The sequence below is a fragment of the Abramis brama genome, assembly GCF_963993115.1.
Source record: "Abramis brama genome assembly, chromosome: 2".
In the NCBI taxonomy this organism is placed as follows: Eukaryota; Metazoa; Chordata; class Actinopteri; order Cypriniformes; family Leuciscidae; genus Abramis; species Abramis brama.
The window spans coordinates 24,221,103-24,242,250 of NC_139964.1; the positions used below are offsets into that span (position 1 = coordinate 24,221,103).

The 21,148-nt window shown below is 37.0% G+C and overlaps 1 pseudogene across 1 annotated transcript in view; it reads right to left on the bottom strand.

Moving 5' to 3' along the window:
• The window catches only part of LOC311077980 (putative adhesion G protein-coupled receptor E4P), a 340,053-nt pseudogene that overhangs the window by 286,758 nt on the left and 32,147 nt on the right, over positions 1-21,148 (bottom strand). The gene's annotated exons all lie outside the window — the stretch shown is intronic.

The following is a 21,148-nucleotide window of genomic DNA, read 5'->3' on the forward strand; positions in this document are numbered from 1 at the left end:
TTCAGAGGTAGATAGCTGAACCACCACAACAAAACCTGGATTTCTCCGGCCCAGTGCGGGTGCCAACGGTGCCTCGTCCCTGAGAATCTCAGAGGAAGAGTCAGGAAGGCTGTCTAGGGAACGAGGTCCAAGTTGGGCCATTACGGGCAACAGTCGCTGAACTGGGCAGTGTATCTTGCTGAGCAGCGGCATCAAGCAAGGAAACTGCTACAACTCAAGGCAGCAGAATGCCAATGCAGTGTGAGGTAAGCCCAAGCCCTCCTTACTGCATGCACGTTATACAGTACATGGCCCCTAAGCTAGTGTTTAATAGACACTTGTTCTAGGAGCAATTAGCCCGGAGAAGCAAAAGGTCTGAACACTTCTAAGGTGAGCATACCAGGTGTTGTTAACACACGGAGCGTGCTGCTCTGCCACGGGCACTTAGGAACTTGGTCATAAAGTCAGTGCTAAAGCGGTCATCATATGGAGGAAACCATTTATATATCTAAAGTATGTGAAGTATGTGTCCTTCAGGCCCCACGGTGCAGACCATTCATAGGGATGGGCATTAGTAATGTGTACTGTGTAGTAACTTGAACGGAGGCTTAGAAAAAGGGCCCGAATCAAGCACACAGATCCCTAATGGTCTAACTCACTATAGTTTGAGTACAATGAAGAACAGGCCTCACTTAGGGTCTGAGTTGTAAACACCTGTCTCTAGGTAGCGGCAGAGAATGCGTGAGAAGGTGTGACCGGGTCCTCGAACGCACTCAATGCCATCTAATGAAGCCAAGTCTGTAGGTACGGGGGAACCGCTGGATCAGCCAGGAGCACCATGTACTGCTACAACTGAGCAGCTTGCCCGGTCCTCCACCGGGCGGAGGGAGTGGATTGGTGACCATCTCCAAAAGCTCTCTACTCCATCCCTGAGCTCTTGCCACCTGTTTTGGCAGCTTCTGATACAGGCTGGGTGGCCTGCCTGTGGCTAGCTCTCCACTGAGGCCTGAGTGAAGGCTTCTGCGGTGGCCAAGCCGGAGCTTGAGCAGCGGCAGGGGGGCGCCCTCGGTGACGTGCAGGTGAAGGTACTACCACCAGCGGCGGGGTGATGGCAGCAGCGGGCTGCTGGGGCAGTATGTGTCGGACCTCATGAGCACACGGTCTAAACTACCCTCGTGCATATCCACGAGTGTTTTGGCCTGGTAGACCTGTAACAACGCCATGGCACGCAGAGAGGAAGCAGCTTGCCCGCAAGCTCTATAAGCTCCGTCCGTAAGAACAGACGAAAACTCACAGGCCGGCGAGGGGAAACGAGGCTCCCCCGAGCCAGATGCAGCGGCCGCCGGATACAGGTGTGCCCTGACAGACCACTCCACTGGGGGGACAGCCACGCAACCTCTCACTGCTCCTCCTTCAAGGGTAGTGAGGGGGGATAAACTATCCAGATCGTTTCCAGCAGTAAAAGGTGTCATCCATGATCTAGTCAGCTCTCCATGCACCTCGGGAAAGAAAGGCACTGGGGCAGCGAGCTGAGAACCAGTACGGCCCGCCCCGAGAAACCAGTCATCCAACCGCAACTGGGCGGGACACGGTGGAGGGTTCCACTTGAGCCCAACAGCCGCAGCGGCCCGTTTCAGCATAGCTGATAACTGTGGATCCGGCTCAGGCAGCATTGTACTCCCCGCAGGGGACAATGTAGCTGAATCATCCTCTCCAGAGCCCAGCTTTGATTGATTGATTGATTGAAAACTTTATTGAACAACAACAATCAACACGAAGTGTTCAAAAGGATAAAAACACAAAAAGCCCATAGGCTTGTTTCCATTGTGGTCCTTAAGATGGAAGATGAGTAACAGTACATGTACTAACAACATTGAGGACAATGAAGAAAGGGGGCATAAAAAATACAAATAAATAAAAAAACACAATAAAAAACACAATAAAAAGAACGAAACAAGGACTAAATTCCCAAAAGACAAGCAGACAATACAGTATTCCTACTACTTCAAGGATTTCCTTTCTTTTTCTTTTTTTCTTTATAAGTTTAAGAACCAATTTTTTATTGAAGATTTAAAATGATAATAGGAAGAGCTCAACAGTTTAAGGTTTAAAGGTAAACCATTCCACAAGACAGCTGCAGAGTATAGGAAAGAGTACTTTCCCACACAGCTCTTAAAGCGGCAGGGCCTGTAATCTGTGGAACTCCCCCTGGTGCAGTAATTGTGCGTATCACTAATTTTTGAAAAGTAATCACATAAATACTTGGGTGCCAGATTATTTCTTATCTTATAAACTAAACACAGTTTAAGTTGAGAAACCCTCTCCTCCACTCTGAGCCACCCAAGACTTGAGAAATGGTCAGGAAGAAGATGAGTTCTAGGATGTAATTTAAGGATCACTTTGATTAGTTTATTTTGACAGATCTGTAGCTTGTCTTTAAGACCTTTAGTAGTGCCTGTGTACCAAGATGTACAGGCATAGTCAAGATGACATTGAACAAGCGCATCAGCCAGGATTTTTAATGTTTTACTATCTAAGAGGCTGGATATTCTTGCCAGGAACTTAGTCCTTTGGCTTACCTTTGAGAATTTTTCGAGCCATAAGCTCCCCTGATAGTTTGTTATCTAATATACAGCCCAAGTAAGTAACTGCTTCCTTGGCTGTGATTTCAACATTACCTACGACTACCCTAAACCCCATAGCCTTTTTCAGTTTATCTCTGGACCCAAAAAGAATTGACTCTGTTTTGCCAAGGTGGATAGACAACTTGTTGTCTGTTAGCCAAACACTGAGGTTAAGGAGTTCTGAACTAAGCAGCCTTTCCACCTCTGATTTGTCTTTATGAGAGACTAGAATAGCTGAGTCATCTGCAAATAAAAACAAATTACAATTTATAGCTGACGACATATGATTGACATAAAAAAAAGAGAGGACCCAAAATACTCCCCTGGGGAACTCCACAAGTTAATTTAAGTGGTGAGGACAAGGTCCCTTCCACATCTACCACCTGTTCTCTGCCCACCAGGTATGACCTCACCCACTGAAGAGATGCAGGAGAAAATCCTAGGGCTTTTAGTTTGTTCAAAAGGACATCATACTGAACCGTATCAAAGGCCTTTTGAAGGTCTATTAACACTATGCCACAATAATTCCCCTTTTCTACCTCTTTCCTAATAAAGTCTGCAAGATAAAGCAGACAGGTATCAGTGGAATGGGCCTTTCTAAAACCTGATTGGAAGTCAAATAAAAGGTTATGTTCTGCTAAATAACTGCACAGCAAAATCCCCAGAGTTAAATTAACTCTATTCAGAGAACATTTGGTCCCTCTCTAAAGAGAGTTAAAATAACTCTGAATCAGAGTTAAAGTTAATGAGATACTTAAGTGATTAATTAAGTGATGATTGGAGATTAATGATGAACACCTGGGCCCAGTTTTTCAAAAGTAATCCAGTGGGATTTCGGATCACGGATTGGATCAAATCTTGGAAATGGGTTTTTCAAAAGCAAAAGAGGGATTCTGAACTAAGATCAGATCATGTAATCCGATCTTAAGTTTGATCTGGATCAAACCTGCCCTTTGGGTTTTTCAGAACTTTGAACTCGGTTTGGGATCTATTTGATCCAAAAAAAACAGGATTATCCTGATCCCATCAGAAGGGTGGATTCAGTTGTGATTTTTTGAACCAAATAAAACCAGAGAGTTTTTTTTTTAAGTGAATGATCACAAAATCAATGTCTACTGATGATATATACATTTCTTCATATTTGAAGCATATATGAAGCATGTCACATCTAATGAGATATGGTAAAACAACAAAATCTACAATTTAACATTATAACAAAATAAGGAAAGTAAAATGTTTCTGTTTATTACAGTGTTTCTGTTTCTTAAAATTAAAATAAACAATGGTTATTTGTGGCCACCGGTATTTTGCCAACTGTTGTTCTTTGCTAAGCCAGTAGGCTACACTGTTGGTTCCATTTAAGGCTCTAGTAAACAGGATTTGGTAATCCTGAAATTTGGTAGACGTCTACAGAAGGTCTTATTGAGAATTAACAGAGGTTTAGATGTTGACGATTTATTGAAAATGTATGATCACCATTATGGTGATGAGTGTTTCCTTCAGTTGGGCAGTTTGACTCTTTTTGCAAGTTTATGGTTTTTGTAACAGTTTTTACCAAAACATGTAATTTGTTACAAAGAAAACCAAAAACAAAGATGATCAGGTGAAAGTTTTTAACAACATATAGTAGAAACATGCACTTATCTCATGACCGTCTAAAAGAGATTTATTTGATGTTAATAGATTATATTCACTAACAATACTCTCTAGCCACAGATCGGACATTCTGAATTTAGATTTTTAAAATACATTTTAGGGATTTTTTTTTTTTTTAGACAAAGACATCAAGAATCAGCATATGAATCTCAACAATGGTGACATGCTTCATGCTGCAATGCATGCTGGGAGCCACAATAGTATAAAACTCATGGCTCCCAGGATGCATTGCGGCATGAAACATGTCACCATTGTTGAGATTCATATGCTGATTCTTGATGTCTGTGTCTTAGAAAAAAAAAAAATTCCCCTATTATGTATTTAAAAAATTAAAAATGTCCAATCTGTGGCAAGAAAGTATTGTTAGTGAATATAATTTATTAACATCAAATGACCACTTTTGGACAGTGATGATATAAGTGCATCATTCTACTTTTTGTTGTTGAAAACTAGATCACCTGAACATCTTTGCGTCTGGCATTCTTTGCAACAAATTATGTGTTTTGGTAAAAACTATTACAAAAAAACACAAACTCACAAAAAAGTGAGCTAAGAGTCAAACTGCCCAACTAAAGGAAACACTCATCTCCATTATGGTGACCAACCATTTTCAATAAATCGTCAACATCTAAACCTCTGTTAATTCTCAATACGAACTTCTGTAAACATATGGCAGGAATAAAGTCAATCTGGTCAGTAATAAGTGAAGCTGGTAATGCTGTTTGTGGAGTTGTTTAATCCTCCTTGAGAGATTTAATGTCTTATTTTGTCTTCAGTTGATTTCATCTGTGGCTGGAAGTCAGTTGTAGTTCTTGTGTTTCTCTTTTTTCTGTTCTTGTTTCTCTTTCCTTCAGTGATTCTGCTTGTTGACAGCAGGTGTTCATCATTAATGCCCAATCATCACTTAATTAATCACTTAAGTATCTCATTAACTTGAACTCTGTTTCAGAGTTATTTTAACTCTCTGTAGAGAGGGACCAAATGTTCTCTGAGCAGAGTTAATTTAACTCTGGGGATTTTGCTGTGTGTCTATTTGCTCATAAATGATCCTTTCCACAATTTTTGATATTGAACACAAGATAGATACAGGGCGAAAATTTCCAGGATCAGATTTGGGCCCCTTTTTAAATAAAGGTATCACTCTTGCCACCTTAAATTTACTAGGGAAATAAATTTTTTTCAATAGATAAATTAATAAGATAAGTTATGACAGGAGTGATTATTTCAGCAGCATCCTTAAGAAATCTGGCAGGGGTGTTGTCAAACCCAGTAGCCTTGGAAAGATTTAGGCCTTTGAGTTTTTTTAGTACCAGCTCCTCTGTTACTTGTTTGAAATAAAAAAGTGTTTGGCTGAACTCCCTTTTCTTCATAAAACTTATGCACCCTCTGTGGATCACTAAAAACACCTGATGCAGATGGAAGCTTCTGCACCAGATTACTTGCAATTTTTGTGAAGAAACTATTAAAAGTATCTGCCACCACTTTTTTATGATACAATATGGACCCATTAATATCTAGGCCTATTTTACCTTGTTTTTGCTTAGGTTTCTCTTTTGTCCCCAAAGGCCTAAGAGTTGACCACAATTTCTTGGGATCCTTTTTATGCTCCTCAATTTTAGACATAAAAAAATCCTTTTTCGCCTCATCCACCATTCGCTGAACCTTATTTCTAAGAACTTTATATTCTTTAAAAAGAACAGGCAGTTTGGTTCTTTTAAACTCACTTAAGATTTTATCCCTCAAGTAAATGGTGTCCAAAATATCATTATTTATCCAAGGCTGTGATCTTTGTTTAATCCTGGTCTCTTTTAATGGGGCTATCTTGTCAAGTATTTTCAAGAAAATAGATTGAAAACAATCCCAAGCTGTATCAACATCACATATGTTGGTAATTTCCATCCAGTTGATATTATTAAGTATGTCCTGAAAATTATTAACATTATACCCTTTTAAACTTCTGCTCTTCACAGATTTGTGACATTTAATCTGAGCCATCTTGACTTTCCTGGTACAGTAGGTTAAAAAATGGTCACACAATGACCACAAATTCCGTACACAATGACACCACTTTGTAGGATTTTACTTCTGTCAGATACAATGATGTGGTCAATAGCAGTTTGGCTATGCTCAGTTATTCTGGTTGGAACACTAATTAATTGGGTTAGACCATGCATTTTCAGAAAATCACAAAAGCCATTGTATAGTGGACCTTCTGTATTCAAAACATCAATATTATTATCTGCCATTAAAATGACTTACAAAGTTTCAAAAATAAAGTTGTACGTTTGATGGAGTATTTCTGTGCCAAAAATACTCCTTCCAGTTTGTCACAAGTTTCGGAAAGTTTTTTTCGAGTATGAGCCTGTGTGACGTCAGTTGGGGCGGAATTTCCTTATACGGGTCCTAAGGGCACTTCTCCCGGTAGGGCGCGCACGCACCCGTAGACCAGAGCGAGAGAGCGAAAGCAGTACGCCCATCAAAGCGCTGTGCTCGGATTTAGGGAAGTCAGTGTCACCAAAGAAGTGGGTTTTTGGTTGCCAGGGCAAGACAACCCTGCACAGATTCCCAAAGAACCCAGCGTTAAGGGACCAGTGTATGGAGTTTGTTTTTCCAGAGCATCAACGGAGTTGTGCAAGTGTTCTTGTTTGTTCCCTGCATTTCGACGATGATCGTTTTATAAACAAGGCCCAGTTCGACGCCGGATTTGCAGATCGTCTAATGCTTAAGGATGGAGCAGTCCCAACGATAAAGGTTCACGGTCGTGCGTTGTAACCGCAGGCGGTGAGTAAAACTCATAGACTGTAAAAAAATATGGACGTAGTAAAACTGCATCAAATGTCTGTGTGTTGTTAGCATAGGGTTGTTAGCTATCGGCGCGTAAGCACTGCCCACACGGCACGCCTCCAGCCGCTCGTTTTTTTCCGGAAAGACTCGGTACAGCCTATCTTTCTTTTATAAATATAATAAAACTAAAGACTTTTTGGAGATATGAAGGATGCAATACTACTCTATAGGTACTCAAGATTAACATGAGATTGACTGAAACTGAGTGTTTCACCCCCCCTTTAAAGCAGTGTGATATCTGTAACATTTCAAATATTATTTTATTTTAAACAATCTATTCAATAACTCATAATCTCACAATCCCAAAAAATCCCACAGAAGTATCCCACTGAATTTGTGAATAAACAAATTCAGTTTCACAATTAAAAACAATAACATAAATTACCTGTAATAAAACAGAAAAAAGTTCCATATGATTTTGCATAAGAAATTAACCACAATATCAATAGTTTTAATCATTTATTTTAAATAAATCTAGTATTTGTTTCAAATTTGTCCTCTAGCTGACTTTGAGCTTTTGAGTTTCTCACCATATAACTTCTGCATCGAGTGTTGTTTCGCATACTTAGAAGAGAGAGGATCCAAGCATCACTTTGAGCCACCACTATATTGGAAATGACTTTTAATGGCATCACTAAATGGTCACATTAGACCATATTAGCAGAAAAAGTACAGGCTGCTTTCACAGAAAGACTTCCCTGAGGTGTCCAAAGGATCAGGCTGCTGATAAGAAACTATATTATTGTAGCACCGCAACATCACAACATGCTCTACTGTCCATCTCTGGAATAAGTAAACTTAGATGTGTTAGATCTGTGTGTAGTTGACAACAAAACGCTGGCCAAGAGATCGCAGCTGGAGACTTTCTGCTGGACTTGACCCAAAGGAAACATAGGTTAAAAATGTATATGACAAACACATAAACCAGTCTAGTCCAACAATGTTTTGGTTCAGATAGTCTCTCATTGGCAGAAGATTACAGAATAACAGTTCAACAATTTCAGCAGCCCCTCATATTCATCCTTTAAATACTACACAGCAAAATCCCCAGTGTTAAATTAACACTCCTCAGTGTACATATGTGTCCACACTACAGGGTGTTAAAATTAACACTGAAGCAGTGTTGAAGTTAATGAGATAATTAAGTGATTAATTAAGTGATGATTGGCCATTAGTGGTGACACCTGATGTTAATAAGCAGAATCATTGAAGGAACGAGAAACAACAAGAACAGAAAAAAAGAGAAACACCAACTGACTCCGAGCCTTTACACATTATTGTGCTTATTATTAAACTAGTATTTTTTGTTTCGAGTCACCATTATGGTGGTCAGTGTTTGCTTTAGTTGGGCTCTTGACCCTTTCCTTTTTAACATTAGTATCTCTGACTGTTCCAACATTGTGTTTATAAAGCACATTTGTTGTGCAACAATATGTAATGACTGGAAGTCAGTTGTAGTTCTTGTGTTTCTCTTTTTGCTGTTATTGTTTTTTCTCTTTCCTTCAATGATTCTGCTTATTAACATCAGGTGTCACCACTAATGGCCAATCATCACTTAATTAATCACTTAATTATCTCATTAACTTCAACACTGATTCAGTGTTAATTTTAACACCCTGTAGTGTGGACATATGTACTCTGAGGAGTGTTAATTTAACACTGGGGATTTTGCTGTATAATTTTAAAGCCCAGGAAGAGTGACTGAAAGCTCATCAAACTCCTCTTCATTACAAACTTCAGCATGTCTAATATTCATGACCATTGTGAATTTATAGGAATCCATTGTTTCTACATTGTAAAATATTGTTTGCAACAAATATTATGTCATAGTATTAATAAGTCCATTGGAGTCTGAAATGCATAAATAGTTCTATAGAAACATACATTTCTTTATAAAAACAAATCAATCTCTCAAATTCTAAACACATTTTAAACCAGGTTTCCCAAACAAACTACAACATGAAGTTCTTTTTGTCAATGATCTGATTTTTAACATGAAGCACTCGGTGGCCAAAATTGAAAATCATACAGCTTTGGAATAACAAAATGGTGAGTAAATTAAAACAATTTTTATTTTGGAAATGTGCCACTTTAATGTGCCATTTGATAATGTTTTGAAAGCAGGAACCTTGAGAAATAATCAGTGTTTCAACTCACTACTTTACATGTTGTATCAATTACACATATGCAAATCTTAAAAGAGTCAACCCAAGTTTACCATATGCTGAACGTACAAAAATTATAAAAATGTGTGTAATATTATTTAACCATTTATTTGTTCAGCCAAGCTGATTCAACAGGGGTAAAAAGGCAACAAATACACAACAAAACAATAATAATAATAATACATTTTATTTGTAATGCGCCTTTCACATACTCAAAGTGCTACAGCATACATAACAAAATAGTCAAACAATCAAACAAACATTGCAGTAAAAAAAAAAAAAAACAAGTATCAAAAATACACAATTTATAAATTAAAAGCTTGACTAAAAAGATGTATTCCATAACTTTGGCGCATTACAGGAAAAGGCCCTTCCCCCCATAGTTTTTAATTTACAATGAGGCTGACACAGAGAGAGAGAGCCAGCAGAGCGGAGAGAGCGAGCAGGAATGGACGGAGTAACCAAATCACAGATGTAATCTGGAGCCAGCCCATGTACTGCTTTATAAGTTAAAATCAGAACTTTAAAATCAATACGTGACTGAACTGGAAGCCAATGCAGTTGCTGGAGCACAGGTGTAATGTGATGGCGTGAAGATGTGTGAGTCAAAACACTTGCGGCAGAGTTCTGTATATATTGCAACCTCTTAATAGAGTTTGCTGGTAAACCCGCAAAGAGAGAGTTACAATAATCAAGCCTTGACGTGATGAAGGCATGGATAAGCCTCTCTGCATCAGGCCTAGAGAGAAACGGTCTAATGCGTGCAATGTTTCTCAGATGGAAAAAAGCAACCTTCGTTATGTTTTTAAAATGAGAAATAAAAGTTAGCTGGGCATCAAAAATAACGCCCAAGTTACGAACCTGGCCAGAAGGGGACAATTGGGTGTTGTTTACTGAGATTCTAAAATCCTTACATTTACTGACATTCAAAGGAGTGCCAATTAACAAGACTTCAGTTTTGGAGCAGTTTAGTTTCAGAAAGTTGAGTTTCATCCACCCTTTAATTTCCATCAAGCAGTTTTGAAGACAGGTTTGAAGAGGAAAAATTAAGATCAGGCTGAGAGCTGATATAAATCTGGGTGTCGTCTGCATAGCAGTGATAGCTCAGGCCATATTTCTGAATGATCTGCCCGAGAGGCAACATATAAACACTAAATAAAGTAGGACCCAAGACTGACCCCTGAGGGACACCCTAACACAGAGGAACAGTCTGAGATCTGTTTGAACCCACACAGCAAAATCCCCAGTGTTAAATTAACACTCCTCAGTGTACATATGTGTCCACACTACAGGGTGTTAAAAATTAACACTGAAGCAGTGTTGAAGTTAATGAGATAATTAAGTGATTAATTAAGTGATGATTGGCCATTAGTGGTGACACCTGATGTTAATAAGCAGACTCACTGAAGGAAAGAGAAACAAGAACAGAAAAAAGAGAAAAACAAGAACTACTGACTTTGAACCATTATTGCACTTATTATTTTACCAGTTTGACTTTATTTCTGTCATACATCTACACACGGTCTTATTTAGATTTAACAGAAGTTTAGATGGTAATGTTTTATGGAATGTTTCGTTTCATGTCACCATTATGGTGACCAGTGGTTGCTTTAGTTGGGCTCTTGACCCTTTATTATTTAACATTAGTATTTTTCTGGCTGCTCCAACTCTGTGTTTATAGAGCATATGTGTTGTGGCAAGAGAAACTATGATTTGGGCTGTGTTTCCTGAAAACATTGCAAGCCTAATTTGATTATATAGACCATTTGTTTCAGTTGGTCTGTGATCAAGTTAGGCTTAAGATGCTGTTGGAAATGCAGCCCTGGTTATGTTTTGATGATGAAATTACTAGTGACCTGATTTACTGATCTCACCCATCATTATAAACTGATATTTCATATATAAATATACTATAAATCATATATTTCACTGCAGTAGTTACTTCCAGCAATGTTCTAAAGATCTGAAGGATTCAAAATCACACACAGACATCAAGAATCTACAAATGAATCTCAACAATGGTGGCAATCAAGCAAATGCTTAATGTTGCAGTGCATGATGGGAGCCACCAATCAGAACGCATCAATGGCTGACATCATGCATTGCAGCATGAATAAATTATGCAGCTGAATTGTCCTGTAATTTTCATTGTTTTTTCTGTTGGCTTTTATTTTGCTATTGTTTTGTTCTGACTTTAGTAGCTTGTTTTGTGATGTTCAGAGTTGATCTGTTTGTCACTAGCTTGTTTATTGTCACCATTGTTGAGATTCATATGCTGATTCTTGATGTCTGTGCGTTTAAAAATAATTACTTCTTTGCTCAAAGTATTTTCAAAATTTTTCATATTGCTGTTGGATCTCAAACTGTAGAATCTCAGAGCTACAATCACCAATACTAAAACAAGACATCAAGCATATAGTCAAAATTTTAGACTCTAAATGACATCAGTGAATCAGGACACTACATGATGTTAAAGCTTTTATCATCAAAACATATTGTGAGCAGGTCATGTTTTCTCTTGCAGTAACAGATGTGCTTTATAAACACAATGATGGAACAGTCAGAGAAAAACTAATATTAAAAAATGAAAAGGGTCAAGAGCCCAACTAAAGCAAATACTGACCACCAAAATGGTAACTTGAAAAGAAAACTTCCATAAAACATTACCGTCTAAACTTCTGTTGAATCTCAAGAACTTTTGTCGATGTATGACAGAAATAAAGTCAAACTGGTAATAATAAGTATAATAATGTGTAATGACTCGAAGTCAGTTGTAGTTCTTGTGTTTCTCTTTTTTCTGTTGTTTTTTTTCTCTTTCCGTCAATGATTCTGCTTATTAACATCAGGTATCTTCAATAATGCTCAATCATCACTTAATTAATCACTTAATTATCGCATTAACTTCAACACTGCTTCAGTGTTAACTTAATTATCTCATTAACTTCAACACTGCTTCAGTGTTAATTTTAACACCCTGTAGTGTGGACACATATCCCACATAGCAACATTGTGTCGGCCCAGATCCGGCCCACATCTGGCACACGTGGAAAGATGATCTGGCCCACATGCAGCGTGGAATTACGGCACTTGGGTGGGCCACTCCTGTTTGCCAGATCTGGGCCACAAGCAGGCCATAGCAATGCCACATGTCAGCCAAGAGCAAATAAATAAACCAGAACTGGACCTTATCTGAGCCACAAAATCTGTGTATATTAAATATGAAGTCATCTCAGCCTGTTAACAAAAAGAATCACTGAAAGAAAGAAGAGAACACAAAAAAGAAACGAGCAGAAACACAAGAACTACAACTGACTTCAGCCACAGTCTTAGATGAAATCAACTGAAGATAAAAAACATTAAATCTGTGAAGATCTCAGCAGAGGAGGATTAAACAACTCCACAAACAGCATTACCAGCTTCACTTATTACTAACCAGACTGACTTTATTTCTGGCAGACGGCTACACAAGTTTTTATTGAGAATTAACAGAGGTTTAACTCTGTTTCATTTGAAGTCACCATAACAGTGAATAGTGTTTCCATTAGTTGGGCTCTTAACTCGTATTATATCTTTTTTTTTTTTTGGCCGCTGTGACAGTGTGTTTGTCAAACACATTTGCAGCAGCAAAGAAAGCTAAAGTGAAATGAGATCAGGTGATGATGGTTTTATAATCATCATGAAATAAACTGTTTCACTGAGGTAATTTGAATCTAACAATTGTGTTGTACCATTAATATATTCTCATCACAAACCCTGTGTTACTGCAGCGTGAGGTCCAGCAATATTATAACAATCAGTTAGAAAATTTTAACAAACATGAGCACTAAAAATTACTGATCGATAACAAACACAGACATCAATAATCAACGTATGAATCTCAACAATGGTGACAATTTAAAGTACCTTGCTGCAATGCATGCTGGGTACCATCATTGTACAAAACTCCCAGCATGCATTGCAACATGAATAAATTATGCAGCTGAATTGTCCTATTATTTTAATTCTAAATATGTGCTTTTATTTTTTGCTGTTGTTTTTTTTGTGACATTTAGTAGCTTTTCAGTGATGTTATGAATTAATCTGTTTATCTAAAAAAATATATATATTGTCACCCTTGTTGAGATTCATGTGCTGATTTTTGATATCTCTGTGTGTCACTGTGGATTCATTTTTTTATGTTCATGTTCGTTAAAATCTTCTAACTGATTGTTATAATATTGCTGGACCTCACGCTGCAGTAACACAGGGTTTGTGATGAGAATATATTAGTGGAACAACACAGTTGTTAGATTCAAATTACCTCAGTGAATCAGTCTATTTCATGATGATTATAAAACCATCATCACCTGATCTCATTTCACTTTAGCTTTCTTTGCTGCTGCAAATGTGTTTGACAAACACACTGTCACAGCAGCCAAAAAAGACAAAAGATATAATACGAGTTAAGAGCCCAACTAATGGAAACACTATTCACTATTATGGTGACTTCAAATGAACCAGAGTTAAACCTCTGTTAATTCTCAATAAAAACTTTTGTAGACGTCTGGCAGAAATAAAGTCAGTCTGGTTAGTAATAAGTGAAGCTGGTAATGCTGTTTGTGGAGTTGTTTAATCCTCCTCTGCTGAGATCTTCACAGATTTAATGTCTTCTTTTCTCTTCAGTTGATTTCATCTAAGACTGAGGCTGAAGTCAGTTGTAGTTCTTGTGTTTCTGCTCGTCTCTTTTTTCTGTTCTCTTCTTTCTTTCAGCGATTCTTTTTGTTAACAGGCTGAGATGACTTCATATTTAATATACACAGATTTTGTGGCTCAGATAAGGTCCAGTTCTGGTTTATTTCTTTGCTCTTGGCTGAGATGTGGCATTGCTATGGCCTGCTTGTGGCCCAGATCTGGCAAACAGGAGTGGCCCACCCAAGTGCCGTAATTCCACGCTGCATGTGGGCCAGATCATCTTTCCATGTGTGCCAGATGTGGGCCGGATCTGGGCCGACACAATGTTGCTATGTGGGAAGGGTGCATGGGCATGTGAAGTACAAGACATATTTACACAAATTGGAGCTCCTGACCTTTTTCAAAATATAAACACAGTACATATACTTGCTGCAAAGGAAGTTTTATTAGATACACATAAAAGTAAATGGTCACAAGATATATTTCTTAAACCAAAATTAAGAACATATAGAATAATAAAGAGTTGTTTTGGTAATGAAAAACATGTATGTGCTCCCCTATCAAAAAAACAGAGATCATTGTGCGCTCAGCTCCGCTTATGGAATTATTCTTGTGCCAATAATAATGAACGTAGCTTTTCAAGAAACTAATGAAAATATAAATTGAAACTAAATAAATTATCTCTGAAACTGAAAAAGTATAAATTGCAGGCACATTTTTTTACTTTGTTTTTAATACACTGCATGTTTTGCTAACTATTTCTCATATTTCAATCGCTGATCTGAACTTACAAATGCGCTTCCAGAGTTTTCATTTCCGCTTCTGAAGTTTTCGTTTACGCTCCCTGAGTTTTCGTTCGCCATTCTGACACATTTCTCTCGTGGGGGCGGGGCTAGTAGCAGTGTGTTCTCATTGGTTACTGAGTTTTTGATTGACAGCTTTGTGACCTGGAAGTGAAGACGTCAGTGGTGTGTTTATGTGTGGATGTCAGCGTCTGTAATCGCAGCTTTCTATTTCATTTTAGTGATATTAAGTTATGTTTGTTTTTTAATTTTATCTGTATTTACCTGCTGCTACTACTTAGTTGGCAGAAGCTTTTAGGAGCACAAGAGATCTATTCAGTCTATTCAGGTGTAATTGTAGGCCTACATTAAAGTACTGTATAATACTTAAAATATTGTAGTGTCAAATGTTTTCGGAGAATATTTGTCTATTCCTGATGATTCTTTTGCATGTTAGTCTCTGATTAGGTTCAGCTGTTACAATTTAAAGAGAATAGCAAATGAGTGTGATATATTCAGCCCTCAAAAAAGGTTGGCAACCATGGCCATCATACTCATTGTTAGCACAGTTTACACGTTAATACGTTAATCAAAATTAATGATCACTTAAATAAGAGGAATTTAAACAATATGAAAATTACAGTCGTGGCCTGCTGTCAGATACAGACCTCAAAGGGCATATCATTACATATGTCACACAAAGAATGTTCTTGTTGCCATTTTTTTTAATTGATAATTGTATTTAGTTATTTCATTTAATTAACACTATCTTCTAACATTTAAAATTGTAAATATATTTTAAAAATCATCAACCGTTTCAATCGTGACTTATACAACCAGTTAAATGAATGCAATTGCAAATATGAATTCAAATAAATGTATGCTTTATTGTCACTAAAGCATATACACAAGTATCAGAGTGAAAGTCTTGGATGCAATTATGTTGTGACCGGAAAGACCAGAATCCACAAAACATTAACTGCATAATATACATGTAATGCACAGTATTCTCATGATATACATTACTATACAAAATGCACAATTACAAATACAGAATACATTTTAAAAATTCATATACATTTTAAATGTTGCAATGATTCTTTGAGCAGTTCCTGTTGCAGTACAATAGCAAAGCAGTGACTGGACACAAGCAGTGCAAGGATAGTCCACCCAAAACATGAGCATTCTCTCATCATTTACTCTCCTTCATCCCAGATGTATATGACTTTCTTCTTCATATAAACATAGACAAAGAGTTTTAAGGAAATAATCCATCTCTGTGAGTCCATAATACAAGTGGATTGTAACACATGTACGTAAGACAGTTGGTCGGAAGTGATTTTTAATAGTTAAAACAGTCATATCATTAGTATTTTTCTTATCTAGCCTGTTGTTTGACTTTGACTTTGAAGGCATTGATCATCCACTGAGGTCGCACGGATTACTGTCACGCTCACTGTGTGTGGTTTTTAAAGCGTCTTTAGGACTCGCAGAGATGGATTACTTTCCTTACAATCTTAATTCATGTTTATCTGTAGAAAGAAAGTAAAATGCATCTGGGACAGCATGAGGGTGAGTAAAATAAGTGAGAATTTTATTTTTGGGTGAACTATCCCCTCAACATTCATATGCTGTTGGTATGCTAATCCAAGATCAGCATAGACTAATAAGAATAAACCTCTTGTGTACTTGTGAACTATGTTTGTTTTAATCTAGAGGAAATTGAAATATTTGCTAGTTTATATTAAAATAAATCAGGTGTCTGAAGATCAAGATCCCAGTCATTCAAAGGTGATGTGTCTGAACAAAGTAAGATTATTGTCTGAAAGGGACAGTGGATCTCTGGTACTATCACTCCATCCTGTGTCAGCATCAGAATTTTGTTTATGGAAAAGTTGCTCCACTTCCTGGAAAATGAGAGAGGAAATGTATTATAATCTAACAATACAAACTGCTTTAAACTCCCACATACAGTAACAAGTTGCAGACTTAAAATATTTATTATATATATATTTAAGGGATTTTACAGCACTAAATATTTACCTCGGAGTCATGCAGCATTTATCATCTGTAATACTGTTGTGTAACCAGTAGATGGCTGTATAGCCCTATATTTAAACATATATCCATGGCTGTGCATTCCCTAGTTGCATGTATTAATTTTTGAATTTGGACATATATGTATTATTAAAGATTATTAAAGATTAAACATTTTTCTCAGAAATGTTTATTTGAAGTGCACTTTTTTTTCATTATTATTAGTCAAATATGGACGCAGAAAAAGCAATTTGTTACTCATACTAGATACATATAATAGCTTTATCAGTCATCTTTATCACACAAAAGTAATCAGAATAAATACTGCGACCAGGGTGATACTTAATAATTGAGTGTTTACATGTTATGAACAGAGACGTGGTCTGTGGTCAAGTCGTGTCTCTCCTCTTTCAAAAACTCTGCATCGCAAATTAATCAGCAATTGAGAAATTCTGGTTTAAATAGCTTTATTGGCATGGTAAAAAAGGCTTTACATTGCCAAAGTTGAATCAGGCAGTGATTGACAGCGCTCTGGTCCTATGGCATCGGTCATTGACTGACACAGTACAGAAGATACTGTACTCTAGCCCAGGGGTTCCCAAACTTTTCCATGCCAAGGCCCCCCAAATACCACTAGGTTCTGGCCAAGGCCCCCCGTATTGAAACCATCGACAATACTACGGCATGGCACATGTAGAAGGGTAGTTGACGTGACGTGGCTTTTTCACCGTCACAGAAGATAAAAAATAATTTATTTCACATTTTCATCATTTAGAATACTATAAATGGTTAAACATTTTCTTGTTTTACATGAATTTGTTGTTTAAATACCTGAGTTATTTTTTATTTTTTTACAACTTTGAGCCAAATCTCTAAATCGTCCTATGGTGTGACGGTAGACAAGATTATTTCATAAATATTAACTTTTATAAATAAAGAAAATAATGTTTAAACATCTTAATGAACACTCCTGGCATAATTGTGCAAGTGTCTATTTCACTAAGTGGCCATCACTTTTCCTATACATACATTTCTAAAAGTGTAGGAATTTAATAAAGTTTGTCACAGAAAAAAATGTCCTTTGGTGTTATGCAATAACCTGACATTAAGTTGGGCAATATCATGGACAACTAAATTTAGTTGAAAGACCCCATTCAAGGTCATGTGACTGAAGACCCCTATGAAGCCCATGAGAAGTGCACATGGCAAGTATTTCTCTCAGAATTGTTCAAATATTTAACTATGTTCTCAGACCACTAAAGTTGTTAAGTTTTTTTGTCCTTTAGTGTGACACTCCTAAATTAAATTTTTTAATTAAAATGTGCATGTTTAACAGCAGGAGTATGTAATATTATGCAAATGTATCATGCCAATTGCTAATAACAGTTCAGCTAGTATTAGCATGGTTATTAACTGCCACAAAAGCTCAAATGTCCTTTGGTGTGACAGAAAATGTCACAGGAAATGTCCTTTGGTGTGACGCTTTGGCCTGTCACACCATAGGACACAGATGTCACACCATAGGACAAGACCTCCTTAAGAAGCTTTTAAAACAAATATATAAAGTTTCAACAAAAAAACAAATGTCCTCCTTTATTATTGTTACAATAAACACTATATATTCTGACTCTTTTTATGCAATGACTATCTTTGTCCTTTAGTGTGACGCTTTGTCCTATGGTGTGACAAACATAAAACAACAGAAAAATATACTTATTTTAAAATATCTTTTAAAAAAATAGTCAAGTTTGGCATTAGGGGAGTTACAATAATATCTCCTCTTAAATAGACCAATTTCAAACAGTTTTGTAAGGTTGGCGAAAAAGTTTTATTGACATTCATAGGGAAAAGTTTATCAGGTTCATCTATCCATGTTGAAAATGATTCTAATTAGTACTTTCATGTAAAATAAATATCACTTTAAGAAAATAATGTTTTAATAATGTGAACAATTCTGTCTCAAGTATTTTTTTATGTTATTTAATAGAATTTCTTAGTACTTTTTAAATGTCACACCATAGGACACATTTACAGTACTGTTGAGTGAAAACGTGAAAAAAATATGTGAAGTCATTGACAAAATGAGTGACCACTACTATTTTCTGAAACTGCAGTTTTCATACTCCATAAATATATGTATTTTTTCTTAAAAAGTTATGTTTTCCAAAAAAAGTACTTTTTCTTGGCCATTTGTCAACTACCCAGAAATAAATAAATAAAACATCTAAGTGAACATCAGATTATGTGATGGTGTTTGATACCAGCCAATCAGAAAGATGAGATGCACCGATTACAATTTTCAAGGCAGATTCCGATTTTTCATTGAGTTTGACCTGCCGATACAGATTTAAGCCGATTCTAATTTCATTTTTTCTAACCACTTTACAGCACACACAAATATTTATTTTCTATATATATATATATATAATAAAACACCACTTTTACCCAAACTGGTTAATAAAAACAAGTTTAAATGGATACATTCTCTATAAATATTTTTGTCTTCATTTTCTTTTCTGACATAGCCTCCATGTTAAAACACACTATACATGCAAATTATGTGCATTTTTTTTGAGTGAAATCATATTTATTTTGTCCATCAAAAGTGTGCTTTCACTTTAACTGAGCGTGAGCAGCGCTACAAAAATAGACTCGGCGTCGAAACCCTCCGCTTCACTGCTGCTCATGCGACGCTCCTGCTTGACGCTCACGCTTGACGCTCACGCGCTGCTCCAGCTCGCGGTGTGAATGCACTCACTGAACATGCACGCCGAAAAAAAATCGCGCTGCTCACGCGCCGCTCGCGATCTGAAACGGCCGTAATTCACAAGGTTTCCTACATGTGCGTTCTGTGTGCATGTGTGATGTTGATGTTGCGGGATGTTATTCATGCGGCGCCCGAGTGCATTTGAATCGGCATATGTCAGACTGAAAATCACGTGAAAATCGGCCAATTCTTGTCACTAGCCGATCAATCAGATATCAGATAGGCTATGCAACAAATTATTATGTTTTTTTCATAACAATACTCATATTAGCAAATATTTATTTTTTAACGTTTTTTAACTTTTTTTTCCCCAACTTGCTGCGGCCCCCCTGGCGCCCCCTGGCGGCCCCCACTTTGAAAACCCCTGCTCTAGCCCAATGTTGTTTGGGGTGGCTGGGGGGAAATATGATCTAACCGAAGCAAATATGATCTAATCGAAGACTGTAACCTAATGTAGATAAACAAGTCATGTAATGATTGGGCTAACAGTTAAATCAAGACAACACAGCTGTATAATGTTATGGGCTCTCACTGAGCTCTAAAATGCCTCTCCACCTGAAAAAAGCCAGTACTGTATTATAAATAGTATTAGTATAGTATTAATGAAAAAAAAAAAAAAAAATCAGACTTACCACGAGTAAGCTAACGTTATCCAGTATCCTCCTGATATAGCGACGATGACTAATGATAAATATCATTCGTCTGTACTATTCCTTCTATAAGAAATCATCTCAACAATATAGTGTAGCAGCAAATAAATACAGAAATAAACTTAATATCACTAAAATGAAATAGAAAGCTGCGATTACAGACGCTGACATCCACACATAAACACACCACTGACGTCTTCACTTCCAGGTCACAAAGCTGTCAATCAAAAACTCAGTAACCAATGAGAACACACTGCCACTAGCCCCGCCCCCACGAGAGAAATGTATCAGAACGGCGAACGAAAACTCAGGGAGCGTAAACGAAAACTTCAGAAGCGGAAATGAAAACTCTGGAAGCGCATTTGTAAGTTCAGATCAGCGATTGAAATATGAGAAATAGTTAGCAAAACATGCAGTGTATTAAAAACGAAGTAAAAAAAATTGCCTGCGATTTATTCTTTTTCAGTTTCAGAGATAATTTATTTAGTTTCAATTTATATTTTCATTAGTTTCTTGAAAAGCTACGTTCATTATTATTGGCACAAGAATAACTCCATACTCCGCTCTGGAGATTTGCCCCTGCACCTGGAAACAGGACGTTACAGGGGAGTGCCAGAGGAAGAAAGAATCTGTGATTATTGTAATATTGATATAGAGAATGAGTTTCATTTTGTGTTTTACTGCCCTTTATACCATGAGATGCGGCTGAAGCTGTTTAAAAAGTGTAAAACTACAGATTTGATGTGGTTGAATGATGCGGATAGACTAAAGTGTTTTTTTGATTATAAGGTACACTGTTAAAAAAAACCTGTGAAATTTACGGTAAAAAAACGTCAGCTGTGGTTGCCAGTATTTTACCGTAAAAAATAAGGTAGCAACCTTTTATGTTTTACGGGATTTAAATTTACGGGCAAAAAAACACAATGTAAAAAAAAAAACCTGTGAAATTTACGGTAAAAAACGTCAGCTTGGT